Source organism: Anser anser (genome assembly GCF_964211835.1).
Source record: "Anser anser genome assembly, chromosome: 1".
In the NCBI taxonomy this organism is placed as follows: domain Eukaryota; kingdom Metazoa; phylum Chordata; class Aves; order Anseriformes; family Anatidae; genus Anser; species Anser anser.
Window position 1 is genome coordinate 87,128,805 of NC_139720.1, and position 14,283 is coordinate 87,143,087.

General features: G+C 49.2%; 1 protein-coding gene across 1 annotated transcript in view; it reads right to left on the reverse strand.

Moving 5' to 3' along the window:
• Window positions 1-14,283, reverse strand: part of BCL9 (BCL9 transcription coactivator) — an 83,992-nt gene that overhangs the window by 59,223 nt on the left and 10,486 nt on the right. The window contains exon 3 of the mRNA XM_083805982.1: window positions 13,344-13,466. The gene's annotated coding sequence lies outside the window, so the exon portion shown is untranslated. The remainder of the gene's footprint in view (window positions 1-13,343; window positions 13,467-14,283) is intronic.

Genomic DNA, 14,283 nt, shown 5'->3' on the forward strand with positions numbered 1-14,283 from the left:
TAATTATCCAGAATGTGCTCTGCCACCTCCCAGGGGAAAAAAAGACTTGTTCCAGCCCTCCCTGCCTCCCTCTCCGAAGGGTGCCATTTAACAGTGCGCTCGTCCTAAGGACTTCTGCTGAGAAAGGGGGACGGCACACCCCCGAGTGCCACTGCTGCCCTGCCTGGGACACCCACACACCCTCTGCCTACCCACTGACCAGGGAGGCTGTCAGGAGCTGCTCCTGGTGACTGCCACTGCTGCCGTGCCGCGTGGGAAGGGGATGTAACGTGCTGCTGCTTCCCTTTCCCTGGTAGTGCTTAGCAGAAAAAATGTTGGCTCAACCCAGACCCTGTTGACACTGAAGAATATTGTTGGCCCCAGTAGAACAAGCTGGAGAACTTCTGTGTCCAAACCAAGAAGAGAAAAAAAAACCTCAAAGTGATTTCACTACCAGTTATTTCACTAGCAAGACTGTTACAAGCTCCCAGCTCGTAACATTGTTAGCGTTACCCCCACCACATTGGGCTTGAACTGTTTCTGTTTTCTATTAACATCCCTTGCCCAACGCTGCAGCTGCACACACAGCTCTCTCCTCCCTGGGGCAGGGACTGGAGCTGACAGTCCTCGGCCAGGACAGCAGCCGCCTTCCCCAGGGAGCAGCCAGCACTCGCAGCAGGTCACCAGCACCAGCACCACTGCCTGCACACCACTCCTTGCAAAAGCAGCTCCAATAATCACAGAGCCACAGAACGGTTTGGGTTGGAAGGGACCTTAAAGCCCACCCAGTTCCCCCCCCCGCCATGGGCAGGGACACCTCCCACCAGACCAGGTTGCCCAAAGCCCCATCCAGCCTGGCCTTGAGCACCTCCAGGGATGGGGCATCCACAGCTTCTCTGGGCAGCCTGTGCCAGGGCCTCATCGTTTTTTTTTTTTTCTCCTGCTCAAATCTCTGTTGCTATTGTCAGGCAATTTAACAAAAAAATCATTACTTTTGTGGCAGAAAAAGCTCTGCAACAGTAACGGCTCTCTGCTATAGTTTGCCTGAGCTACCCGCTCCAAATTCATCATGAGCAGGTTCTGTACAAGCCGTGTAGGTGAGGCTGCCATCACCACCAGCCTTGGTAGCCTGGCAGAACTTGAAGGTACAAGGGCGGCTCCTTGGTCTCGAACCACAAGCAGTCGTTTGCCAGGCTAATTCCTACATTGCTTCCGCTTTGGCTCTGCCCTCACGGTTGACCTCTGACCACCTGCTCTGCTTCGTCCTGTGGGACAAAGCTACGAAGTCAAGACTCTCAACACTGCAGTTACCTCCACCCTCCTCCCTGAGGAGCCCATCTGCATGGCCCTGCAGGGTTTGCTACGCCAGTGACGCTGACACCTATGTAGCAGTTAGCTCTGCTGCTGCTAACTCTGTACCAGAGCACAAGGCATAGCAGGGCTGGTGGGACGTGAGCCGTCTTGGGTCCGGTACTAGTCCTGCTTCCTCAGTCAAGCAGCGTGCCTTATCCTTAGTGCTTCGTGCACAGCTTCAAAAAGCAAGCATGAATCAATCCCACGGGATCAAGACCTGAGCTAGGGGTTCCTCAGGACTTCATGGTGGTGCTGGGGAAAGCGGTTTGGGTCTTCACTGGCACGTCCATTCACCCTTTGTGTCACAGTGTCAGGATGCCTCCAATATGCAGAGAGAGCAGGAGGAGGAATGAGTGCCATCAGGATTTTTGTTTCTGATGGAGGACTCCAGAGGGCTCACCCTGGAATGGTCTCAGGTACATTTTGTCACCTGTCCCAGAGCAGGGCATGCCTCAGCACACACACTGACACGCTCCCAGGCTGGCAGTCATCGTGGTGCATCCCTTCCATGAGCGCTGACTGACTCCAAGCCTTCTCCTCGCGTTTCCGCCAGCTGTCAGAAAAGCTCCCACGCTGTTGTCCCTGGTGGCCAGAACTCGCATTCAGCAATCACAGCCTAGCAGTCCTGCAGGAAGGCAAGCCTCAATAAAGGAGCTGAATATATTTCCTCCTCACCCAGCAATTATTCTGCTTCCTCTTCTCCTTCTAGGTCTCCAGCCTGACTGCCTCTCCACACACTGGATATGGTCCCAGCAACGCTCAGCTCCGCATGTCAGCTGGGAGCACGTGCAGCCGTGACATCAGGCACGATCCCTGATCCCAAACAGCACCAGCTGTCACCACCTCGATCCACTGGGACACAGCAAAATGGAGTTTTTCTGGTGTGCGTATTCTGGCTGCCCCTTCCCCACTGGAGTGCTTACAGTCAGCCCTGAGACTCGGAAAGCCGTCCGGGTCATGTTTGCTCAGCCAGCCCCAGTGCTGATTGGCATCCCAGCGAGGACAAGCTGCAGGCACTGCTCGGCGGCGGACGCTGGGTGGAAGGAAGCAGCAACCCTCCTGAGGGCCAGGGGAGCTCCTGGCAGCCTCCCTGCAGGCCTCTGGGAGCAGGCTCAACCCTTCCACGCTCTGCCAGCAGCCGTGCCACAGGTGCCCAGCAGAGCTCCCTGGGGAGCCCCAGCTGCAAGCATGCGAGGAGAAAAACAAGCCCGCACAAAACAGAGTGGTCAGCGTGGACATACTGGGCCTCCATGGGAACACACGCTGCAGGAAACCTTTCCTACCAAACATCTAGCCTTGAAATAGCGTGGGCAACCTTGCTTGGCTCTCACTGTACTCTAAACACCAACAGTCATGCCGTCAAAACTGCGCATCTCGCCTTGGAAGAGCCCGGTCCATTTCCAGTGCATTCCAGTAGAAATCTTTTCTCTGGATTCAGGGTGGACTGGGATGAGGGGAACAGCAGAGATGTGGTGCTGCTACGGAGGAATCAACTTTCCTGCATCAAATCCGTTCTTCTGGAGGCAGAGATAAAGGAAAAAAAATCCAGAAAGGAACAAACATACATCTGTAGCTACGTGGCTCAATAATTTTGTCTAATATCTGTTTGTGTAACTGCAACAATCAGTGCCCCCGCCAAGGTCAAGGACTCCCTGTACAAGACACTAAATAGCGAGAAGCAGTTCCTGCCCTGAGCAACTCAACTAAAGAAAGGAGTGAGGACACGGGGAAGAGGAGCAGGGATGTGACTTGCTTATGGTCACACGGTCCAGAGAAAGAGCTGGGATGCCAGCACAGGTCTGCCCACCTCCCTTCTCCCTCTCCCAGTGCCCTCAGCAATAAAACCAGCCTGACACCCTCCGCCGCTCTGTGCGGCTGCAAAGTTAATTAGTTAGGTCTGAGAATTAGTTAATTTCCAGGAACAGTTCTTCCATTACAAGCACCATGCAGCAGGCATTTTACATCCACAGCTACAAGAGCAGCCTCTAAGCCCACAACCCTTTGTCGAGAGCAAAAATAGAAAACAGTCGCAGTAAATGGGAAGAGAGTCAGGAATAGAACAAGGGCAGGGAAAGATGGCTCTGCTAAAGAATGGATGTTTAAAAAATACCTAATTATCTCCAGAGCCTGCGTATACTGCACTTGTTTTGGCACAGCAAGACGATAAGAGGGTGGCTCAGGGCTACACAAAGACAGCTCTAGCAGTTATTTGGATTCAAGCATCTTAGACTCATTCCCCAATAATTAGGAGCCCGTCCTACCCCAGAAGTCACGTCTTTCCGTGTTACTTGAGCTGAAGAAGGCCCTCGTCGCTTCCATCCCAGCCAGGCTCAGAGGCCCAGCAGAGCAGGGGTTCTCACCTGAGAGGTGAGGAGAGACAGGAAGGACTGGAAAAAAGGAGATCGATAGGTTTCTAAAAGAAAATACAGAAGGGAAGGAAGAGGCTTTCATGAAAGGTGGAGAGAGAAGAACAAAGCAGAATAAAAGAGGTGGAATGGGAACGAAGGTGAATGGAAGCCAGAGTGATATGAAAGACTAAAATGTTGGGGAGGAGAATGCCCACCACATACCTCTCAGAAAGGAGGTGAGGAACAGGAAAAAAAAGTCACAAATTACAAGGGAAAGAAGTGGATATAGTTTTACCATCAAGTACAAGGTGACATTGACATACAGCAACCCAGGGACAGCAAGACACAGGCAGAATGGAGAAATTCCCCAACACGTGCTAGTGCATAACAGACAAGTAACCAGGGGACGTGGGGACGGCACTCATCCACCCCAGGCAAGAAGTCCTGTGTTTGCACCTGCTGGGGGGATGCTGCTGCCCTGTCTTTGTGGACCCTGAGCCTTGGACACGCAGGTGTCCTGCCCCCAAAGAGCCAGGGCACTGAAAACATCAGGCTGCTTTGGACAGTGAGGACCATCTCCTCACCTCAGCTGCTTGGCCTTTCACCTGAGTGCTCGAAACAGCTGCCTGGAGTCCTCAGGATAAACACGAGGTTGGTTCAGCCAGATAAAGAGAGAAATCTAAACATGTCCGAGGTCCCTGCTCCTATATGCCTGAGAAGACGCTGCAAACAATTTCCCCATAAGATTTTCTTTTTAATGCTGCGAGCTGTTTTGGCTGGAAAATGTGACTTGGGAAGAATCTGCGGACATCTTGCTGAACAGAGAGGAGAGCAGCAAACATCAGAGGATAGAAATCACTTCCCTTGTCACGCAGCCAACACCCAGGAAGACCAGCCTACTGCTGCTCTGGAGGAGGGCTTGGACGGAGAGGAGAGTTTGCATGCTCTGCCACATGCAGTGTGTTTCTTCGCTAAGGGGATCAAACGCATCATTTACAGCCCTGATTAACAAAGCCAATCTTTCGGTTTCATTGGTCAGGCAGGAGAAATATTCCAAGTACTAGCGCTGCTAAAATAAGATCTTGTTCACTGGAGATTATGCAGAGCCTTCTCTTTCCAGGCATATTTTGTTAGCAAGGGATTAACTAGGAATGTTGACATTTAAGTTGTTGTCACTGAGTATTTGAGGCTAAGCGCACATTAATTACAGGGCAGCACAGCTCCCAGCCTCAAAGCTGCTTTTTATGAGGAGGACGCAGGGCTGTGCATCCCCCGTGCGTGAGGGGGGACGGACCTACCGGGCACTCCAAGAGGGATTTCAGGGGGGCAAAGCGGAGTCCTGTGCTGCAGAGGCAGCCTCGGTTAACACCATATTTAGATGAACAGGACAGCTTACTCTGATCACGGCCACCGCCGTTTCAGCTGCCCTGCAGACAGCAACTTCTCGTGTTTAAGGAACTAGGTGTTATTAGAGGTTCTTTGATTGAAGAACCCTATTTATTTCCAAAAGAAAAGAAAAAGGGGGCGAGGGGGAAGGGGGGAAGAAGGATGATACCACTTCAGTGACTTGGTATGTTGCCTTGGCGCTCAGATGATGGGTAACATTTGGGGGGTGCTCTCCTTTCCTCCTGAGAGGTCCTCCTGTCAGTGGCAGGCCGGGTATCTGAGATAATTCTGAATTAAATCAGATCAAAACATCAGTACAACCATCCATCAAGTCTCATTCACATTCGCCTTCAAATCTCATCACAACCCAAAAAGGCAGAGGCAGAAATTCCCAGTTTTGTTATCGTCCTAGCATTTCCAGCACGAACGTGTTCCAAACACCGCAAGAGAAATGGTGTCTCGGCGCACGGACATATGGCAGCAACAGAAAAAGCTTCTCCGGTGCAATTGTTCAGCTCCATTTCATGGAGAGAGCTGCACAGAGGGAGGGCTGCGTGGCAGGGAGAGAAACAGAGCAACACGCCAGGCTACACATATCTGACGGGGGGAGCGGGAGGAACCGCAGAGGCGGCCGGGGAGGGCAGCGAGCAGGGGGCGCAGGCGAAATGCGAGCCTCGGGGGCGCCCCGGGAGGAGGGGGTGCAACGACGACCCCCCTCCTAAGAGCAAAATAAAGAAATTAGGAAGGGAAAAAGGCAGGAGAACGGCAGGTGCCCTCCCTCCAGCCCCGGATCGCTGCCCCGCGGCGGGCACAAGCCCCGGGCCGGGCACCCCCGGGCTGCCCCCGCTGAGAGCGGGGCCGAGCCGCGCCTGCCCCCTGGCGGCCCCGGCACTGCCACGGGGCGCCCCGCCGGCCAGGCGGGACCTGGAGGCGAGGGAAGTGGAAGCCGAGCTCTCCCGAAGGAGGAGAGGTGCCACATCCCTGTCACCGCGCAGGCGGTAACGCGGCACCGCCGCCGGCAGCGAAGAAGGGGGTGCCCACGTAAGGCAGGCACAGGGTTGCGGACCCCGCCCGCCCTGTGCCTCCGCTCTCGGCGTGGGTAAGACGAGGACAATCCACGGGATCAGCCCCTGGGATGAGGGACTCGGGCACTGCGGTGGGAAAGGCCACAGGAACCGAACAGGTCTGGCTCTTACCGCAGCAGAGAGGGGCATCTTCCCTCACAGGGAGGACGAGAGGCGGCCACGGCATCCTCAACCATCAGCCGAGCAGCGCGAGCTTTACGCCAAATTTTTTTGAAACCTGAAGGTAGGGGAAACTGGATGGAATAGAAGAGAAGCAAAAACATGGCTAACAGTTATATCCCACCATCAACCCCCAACTTAGGGCTATTACAGTACATTAGCATAAGATATTATCCCTGCGATAAAGCAGGAAGATTAGTTTGGGCAAAGCCAGCCCCCAAAAGATCGCCTGTCCATGAGGGACTTCCTAACTCCTCCTCCAGGCAACAGGAGCAATTTGAGAGGCGGGTTCATCCCCACAGGGCAAAAAATCACCCTGGGCCCAGGGCTGGGAGCGCTCGTGCCAAACCCAGGCGCAGAAGCTATCTGCATCCCAGGGCCTTCCCGCCTGGGTGCAAAGTGGAGAAAGGACGGCGTGTTTACAGCGGGAGGGTGCGAGTTACCCTGCTGGGAGAGCTGCTCTGCTGATTTCCCTGCGGCTCTGGGCTGGGGGATAAGACCTCCAGCTGGGGAAGCAGCCAGGAAGGCGAGTATCTGCCATTTCCTAAGGGGAAAGGATTCAGAGTTGAACTGTCTGAGCCTATTAACTGATGCTGGTTCCTGTGGATAGATACTGGCGCGCTGGTTTACTGCGAATCGTCTGCTCCCATCCCTAATGTCGCCTTCAGACGTTCGAGCCCAGCCACACGAAACTCCCTTCCTGCTACACTCTACAGCGTCTCTCACTGACAATTTTATTTTCATAAAGGGAGACCTGAAGGGCGGTTTGCAGTAAATGGAAAGAGCTGTGTCCATTTGCATGGTTGCATAATCATGTTATACATGGATCTTTCAAACACAGGAGAGCAGAGCGAGAGAGAGAGAGAGAGAGAAAATCGGAGCGTCGCGAGCAGGAGCTAAAAGCCAGATTTCTCGATGAGATCAAGGAATAGATGTAAAGTCAGTCAGATGGAGAAATGCCTGAATAGCTCTTCCAAACAGCTCAGAACATAAACAAAGCAAGATGTTTCTGGGGGTTGGGCTAGGTTTTGTATAAACTCTATTTCCTCTTCCATCATTGAAACCGGATGAGAAGAACAGCCTGTAGCTTGCATCTTTTGCCTCTCTGCTGAGGGCTTACACAGGGCTCATTTTCCAGGGCTGTCAGACCAGGACCTCTCACAAACACCATATTTACTACACAGCGAAGGAAAAAATCGCTCGCATCCACGCTGCTGAATGTGAAACTGAAGCTGAGAATCACTGAGAAGCAGCATTATGCATTCTGGATTACTAAATCACGATTTACCAGCGTTGGAAACTCTCCCTTTTGGATTTGCCAGTGACCTTTGATTAGCCCAAGCCTCAGCGTAGGGTCACCAGAAATGCAGCCCTCAGACAGAAAGCATCACTTGAGACATAAATGCAATTAATCCGAGATGGCAAATTTTCACAGAAATGAAGTATTCTCTCTGAAACAAGGGAAACCAAAAACAGCAAGTGTACTACGTCCTTTCTACAGATAAGAAATTTGCTTTGAAACACCCATTTCCCTCCCTGTTGCCCTAAAATTGCCACCCCACCTCCCTCGGTGACATCAGAATGAATAACAGGGTAACAGAAGGGTAGGAACATTTCCACAAACATTTTGTGGTCCACTTTGTAACTCAAGCACTTCTGCAAAAATTTTTTAAAAATCTAGGACATTTACACATCCTAACTGTTTGAAATGTTTAAACATCTGAAGAATTTCTCAGCTGCTTCCTCAAGTGTGAAGTCAAACATAGCCTATCCTGCAGAAGAGGGAGAGTGGGAGGACATGTTTTTTACATGTTGTACCTCCTCACCTCCTTTGCAGTCTGATTTCTTGCTCAGGGAGTAGGTAATAAATACAGCATTCAAAGGAGCTGTATCCTCAGCCAGAGAGGACGAGGGAACAACAGGTGCCCAATCCGAATGAACCATCTTACCCCTAGGTGCAAAGCTGTCATCACCATCCCCGAACCCGTTACGCAGAATAAAAGGCTAACAGGAGAGGCACGAGAGCGCCTTCCCTCCCCAAACAACCTGCAGCATATGGCAGCAAGAGCCTGCAGGATTTCCAGTGGCACAAAGCACGACTGCAAGGGGCTGCCTTCCCTTTTACACTTGGGCCTTTTTGCAGCATTCTGGAAGTGTGAAGAGGCAACAGGCGAAATGCAAACCTGGCCCACTGTACTCACATTAAATTCCTCGACATGTGGCGCCTCATGCGAGTGGGATAGCTGTCAGACATTGCCTCTGAGGACACGTTCCTCAGTGGGCTCATGCTGCTCAGAAAATCCTGGATGTCTCTCCCAAGCCAGGCAGCTCCCAGTTGCTTCTCTCTGCACCACGGAGCCAGATGCTGCCTGCTGCAACTGCACCGTGAAAATGTGGGCATTTATCCGTACCTCTGCGCTCAGCGTAGACACAGCTTAGCTAAATGCATCTCTTCACACCCTCACCGCAGCCGCACACTCCCAAGAGAAACACTTAAACCTCTCAAAGACTGCAAACAGCCCCTAGAGAGGGACTGGGAAGTAAGCAGAGAGGGGTATGTCCACAGTGCACACTGCGTGGAGGGGAGGGATACCTGGGTTACCTGTCAATGAAGATGTACATGTTCTGGAAGCAGGCTAGGAGGCACACACAAACGCAGCAAGACAGCTGCAAGCTACTTCACATAAAACTTGATGCATTAGACACTGAAAAGAATGGGTCTTACAGATTCTGCAGGAAGTAAAATATGGCAGAAACATCGCTTCAGATGCAAGGGGCCAACTTACCTGCAACACAAAGATGAATGGGACCTTTGCACCAAGTTTCCTACTAGTTTTCTGGTTGGGATGTCAGGGGGAAGAACATGACAGTATTTTTTAGTGTGAGAATATTCCTTTGTGGCCTGGACTGTGCCACATATACCCTATATGCTGAAACACAGGTAAGGTAGGAGCACACCTCCATGAGGGACCTTTTGAGAACAAGCTGCTACAAAGCTAACATCCCAGCAAGCTCACACCATGCCTCAGGCAAGGGCTTAACCAAAAGTCACAAAGGGGCAGAAGCGAGGAGGAAGGGTGAATTAGTTTGCCAATGTGTTGCTCAGAGGTTTCTGTTCTACTTGTAGCTGAGCTTATCTTCTGAATCTCACCCATAAAGCAGGTAGAGAAGCCCATAAGGAACAGGCTCAGTCCAATCGAAGCACGCTCCACATGAAGAGCAGCTTCTGGATTGCAGCAGCAATCCAAGCAGGAGAGCTTCAGTAGCCATGGGACATCCCAGAAGTGCTGAGCCGTTTGAAATTGCTGATGGCTAAGGCTTACATGAGGAGAGCACGTACCAAGGAATTCACCACACCAAACAGCCATAGAAATTGTTTCCACTGCAAACTAGCCATCTTGTTGTTCATGATGCATAAGTAGTGTAAACACCAGCAGAGAGCTACAAAATCAGCATAAGCCTTGACAGCCAGCAGGACAGACTCCATGCCAGGATAACTCGGTGAAACAGAGCTGCATGATGCATCCAGCGGAGGAAATGGTTTTCCTGTTTTGAAAAAGTTCACCAGTGTAGATGGAACAGAGGTAGACAAATAGCAAATGTCTACGAGACAAACTGCCAAGGGAATAATACTTGGTGCACTGGATCAGTTCTAAAATTGAGCACCTTCGGTCATCTTTGCAGGGACACTGATGAGGAAAACACCAAGAAGAGTAACATGGAAGGACAGGTGGCATGAAAAGCTTAGGAAAGTGAATGCCATTGTCAAGGTTTGAATTCCCATCCATGCAATGATTATTTTTTTTAATCTGCTGGCAAAAAAGGACAAGAAAAAATAATCAGTTTGCAGACACTGGGAACACCCTCTGGAAAAAAAAAAGCACTTTTCAAAAGAAGTTTCCAAACTATGGGCCAGATCTCGTTCAAAGTGACATTTAATCAGAAGAAATAAATGGAGCTACTCAGATTTAGTAAGGAAGGGATCCTATTGTTCTGATGTTATTTTGTTTCACTGATGTTATGAGAAATTGGCTCCCTCGGGTTTGGATTTTTAAAGACTGGCACAGGGTAGATATGACAAATAAAGAAAGCCAGTAGGACTATAAATGGAATAGAACTGTAGTTTCCACACTTAGTTATGCATGTATCTTACATTCTTACATACCAGAACAAAAAAAAAGGAAGGGGGGGAGAAAGCTGTGTTAACAAGGAGTTAGAGCTGAGAGTATGTTAGTAAATCTAGGGTAAGACACATCCCAGAGCACTGTAAACCCTCAGAGCTTAGCATTAAGTTGAAAAAAAATCTGAAATACAACAGCTCTGGAAATGTACAGCTAAGGGCACATAGAAGAATGTAATTTTGTTCTACCATGTAACTCGTGACCAAGCACGTGATTACAGTTAACGTTTAAGGCAAGGATTCTACCCTCTCCTGCCAGTGACCATGGTAATTCCCCAAGGCAGTGGGAATCCACCTCTGCAATTTCAGATATCTCCATCTTTGGATGCCTCTTCGGTTTAACCTTGAGCCTGAATTGCAAAATTTCCATTCTTAGCACAAAAATTAGTTACTTCCATCCATCCACAACAGTTTTCTATCAAGTCTACATTTCCATCTTTATGAATGTTTTCCAAATTTCTTCCCTTAATTCAACATTTCAATATTCCAAAGATGTACGCTTCACAAGAGACGGGCTCTGCCATGTCAAAGATCTCACGCTCACCAACCTGTCTCAATAAATACCCGCATGAGTATTTATTTTACTTAACCTTAAACCAAAGCAGCTCAGCTTTGTTGTGTAGACAGTCCCTATATTTTCTTGTTTTTGTGAATTTGTATACAGATAAACAACATTCAGGATCTGACATTTCACTTTGATTGCAAGTTGCTGTAATTAAGAACCAAAGCTTTATGAATTTTAATCATCAGCTGTAAGTGGTACATTATCTCTAGTTCACAATGAAAGCAATCAAGTGGACAAGATATTTTTAGAGACATTACTGTGGTAATATTACATTAAGTAGCGGTTAGTACACTATTTTCACACCCAGTGATTTCACACATTAATGCGGCTATAGATCAGCGTTAATGACAACAGAAAGTTATTTTTCAAGTAGTATGAGAAGGGTGGTTAAAAGAGCTACTGGGGATTTACACTTCAGCAGCAGGAGGGGCACCTCAGCGGGGCTGCAGATGAAGACACTCCAGCAGCAGGGATTGCTTCCACTTCTCCCGGAGACAGAGGCAAAAGCCCCAATTGTCCTGAATGGATGTGGGTTAACAACAGGGGCAGTGTTTTCTTCCTGCTTCTGAAGAGGAAAAGCAAGACAGGAGAGGAGAGGAAGGCAAAGTACCCTGATGCTGGCACTTAACCCCAGAGCTGGTGAGAAATCGTATACCACATCTCGCCCAAGGCTGCCACTTAAGCAACACAATACTCCTCCGTTCAAGGAGGGTGCAGCAAAGAGCAAATCAGAAACACCCTAAGGCCTGAAGAAAAAAGGCAGGGAGTCTGGCACATTTTAAAGTTTCAGTGTATGCTACTCCACATGGATACGATACCACTGTCTAGATAAACCTCTAAATATACACGCCTTGCCTGTCAAGGCAGGAGGGACTACGGTAAGAGGCCCACGGTCACCGAAGGAGCACATTTACAATAGCGCCTTGCTGAAGGATACCAGCTCATCTGAAAATTGTTTGCCTGAAACTAGTGCTAATGAGAAACACTATTCTCGGGAGAATTTCTTCCTTCTTCCTGGAGTCTCAGATCTGGGATAACAGAAGCAGCTCCAGAAGCCTCACCCCAGACCTGCAGGCCATTTTGTTTTACCACAGAGGTCCTACGAGGATGGCAGAGCTGGGTTTCAGCAAGTTCAGGAGCTAACTCTACCAGAGAGTATGCCACATTGTCTGGGTGCCATGGTGCCAGACAACTTGTCACAGCATCTTGGATTCTGTTGAAAAAGCCCTCGTGACCAACCAGTTAATCTCCACAAACAATGGCACTTGAGACTGACACCACCCCGGTCACAACTTGCTGATACCAGCACCATGACAAAACTTTGCAATTCCAGTTCAAACCATCTGGTTACACATGCCAGCTGCTGACCACAGGTCGCTCAGAGGCTTTATATGGGATCCAGATGCAGTAACATAGTGCCATCTTCAGCCTTTCTCCCCAACACAGCATCCATTACAACCAAACAACAGGCCAGCCCTCAAATTTAGTCCAGAATTATCGGCCATTGATAGAGAAAGACTGGACCACCACTGCTTCAGGATGTAGAGGAGCATTACAGAAACACTGATTACACTTCATGTACACAAAACAGTATCACTTAGAATGCTTGCCTTCTACATGAAATTTGTTTTATCATAACCCAAGCAGCTGTCACAAAACAATCTAAAGTCCGAGCACAAGCAGAGCTTCAGATCATGCAGCGGAAGAGGAATCCTATGCTTGAGCAATAGATAATGTTCTCTGACCTACTCATACACTACAGAATTATTTTTTTCCTAGGGATCCTATAGATGCCTTCAGAAAGCAGCATTTAACTATGTAACAGGGGCCTATAGGACATACTATATTCACAAACATCTCTGCAGTACATACAAAGATCCTATAACTTAGAAAAAAGGATGTTGAAATAGAATGGGAAAAGGTCTACCTGAGAAGCTGAGAAAAATACATGCTGTTAATATAACTATACAGAAAAATCCAATATGCTGTTTGCTCATTGTCTAGCTGTTGAGACTCCACTGGCTTATTTTTATGTGGAGAAGAAAATCAGTATCAGCAAAGTGTTTCTTGACATAGTCTTTAGTTTTAAGTCCTGTTTCACTACACACTGTGGAAACGCACAGGCAGGTGGTTTCCCGGTACAGACACTGGAGTCTGCCTTTGGAGCAAGCCCTCTTCTCTCTCCCAGTGCCACGCTCCCAACCTTTTCCCACTGCCCTTGCTGGCTGCAGCTCACCAGCTCCCTGTCCACTGTTTTTCAAACAGGTCATTTGAAACAAATGGCTTACCTTATGCTCAGGCCTGCAGCTTGGGGCGTCTGCTTCATCTGTATCCTCTCCCAGTACAGGAAAGAAAATGCAATTGCTCCTTCATTAGGTCAGAGTAGAGATGATTTACATTTCCATCTATGCCTGTAATTAAAAAGAGATGATGATGATAATAGGAAAACATTAACAATAATAGCATAGACAGGATAAAGTCCACATCTGAGCGAGAGCATTCTTAATAATGAATCTAGACCTGTACACATAGGTCTACACTTACAGCCCACGGGGCTTTCTTTACCTCTTGCCTTTGGCTTTCCAGAGTCAGTTATGCATAAAATGCTAATTTGTTGTCAGCAGGCACATGTAGAGGTGCCTCTTCTAAGTGACAGGGACACAGGGAACAGACACCTTCCTCTCATTCACTTACATCAAAACAAATTCTTCCTCTGTACTTTGTACAAATTGGGAATCAAGTCAGTGCCCTGCTTCTAATAGTGCCACACATGGATGCTTCAGAGAAATGCGTACAAATTCTCCAAGAATCACAAAACCATTGAGGTGGGGAGTGACATCTCAAAACTGTGTAGTCCAACCCTGCTCAAAGAAGGGTCAACTGGAGCAGGTCTCACCAGGCTGTACCCAGCCAGATTTTGAATCTTTGTGGATGGAGACTCCATCCCTGTTCCAGTGTTCAACACACAGTATAAAAAGCATTTTCTTATGTTCATATGGAGTCTCCTGGTGCCTTTAACTGCACGCCACATGGAAGTGTCTGCCTGCCTGTACTCCCTTCACCAGGTATTTACACACATTCATGAGATCTCCGAGCCTCCTCTTCTCCAGGCTGCACAGTCTCAGCTCTCTCAGCCTTTCCTCTTATAAGCACTTCAACTCCTTGACCAGCTTTGTGGCCCTTTGCTGGGCTCTTTCCAGCATGCCCATGTCCGCCTTGTACTGGGGA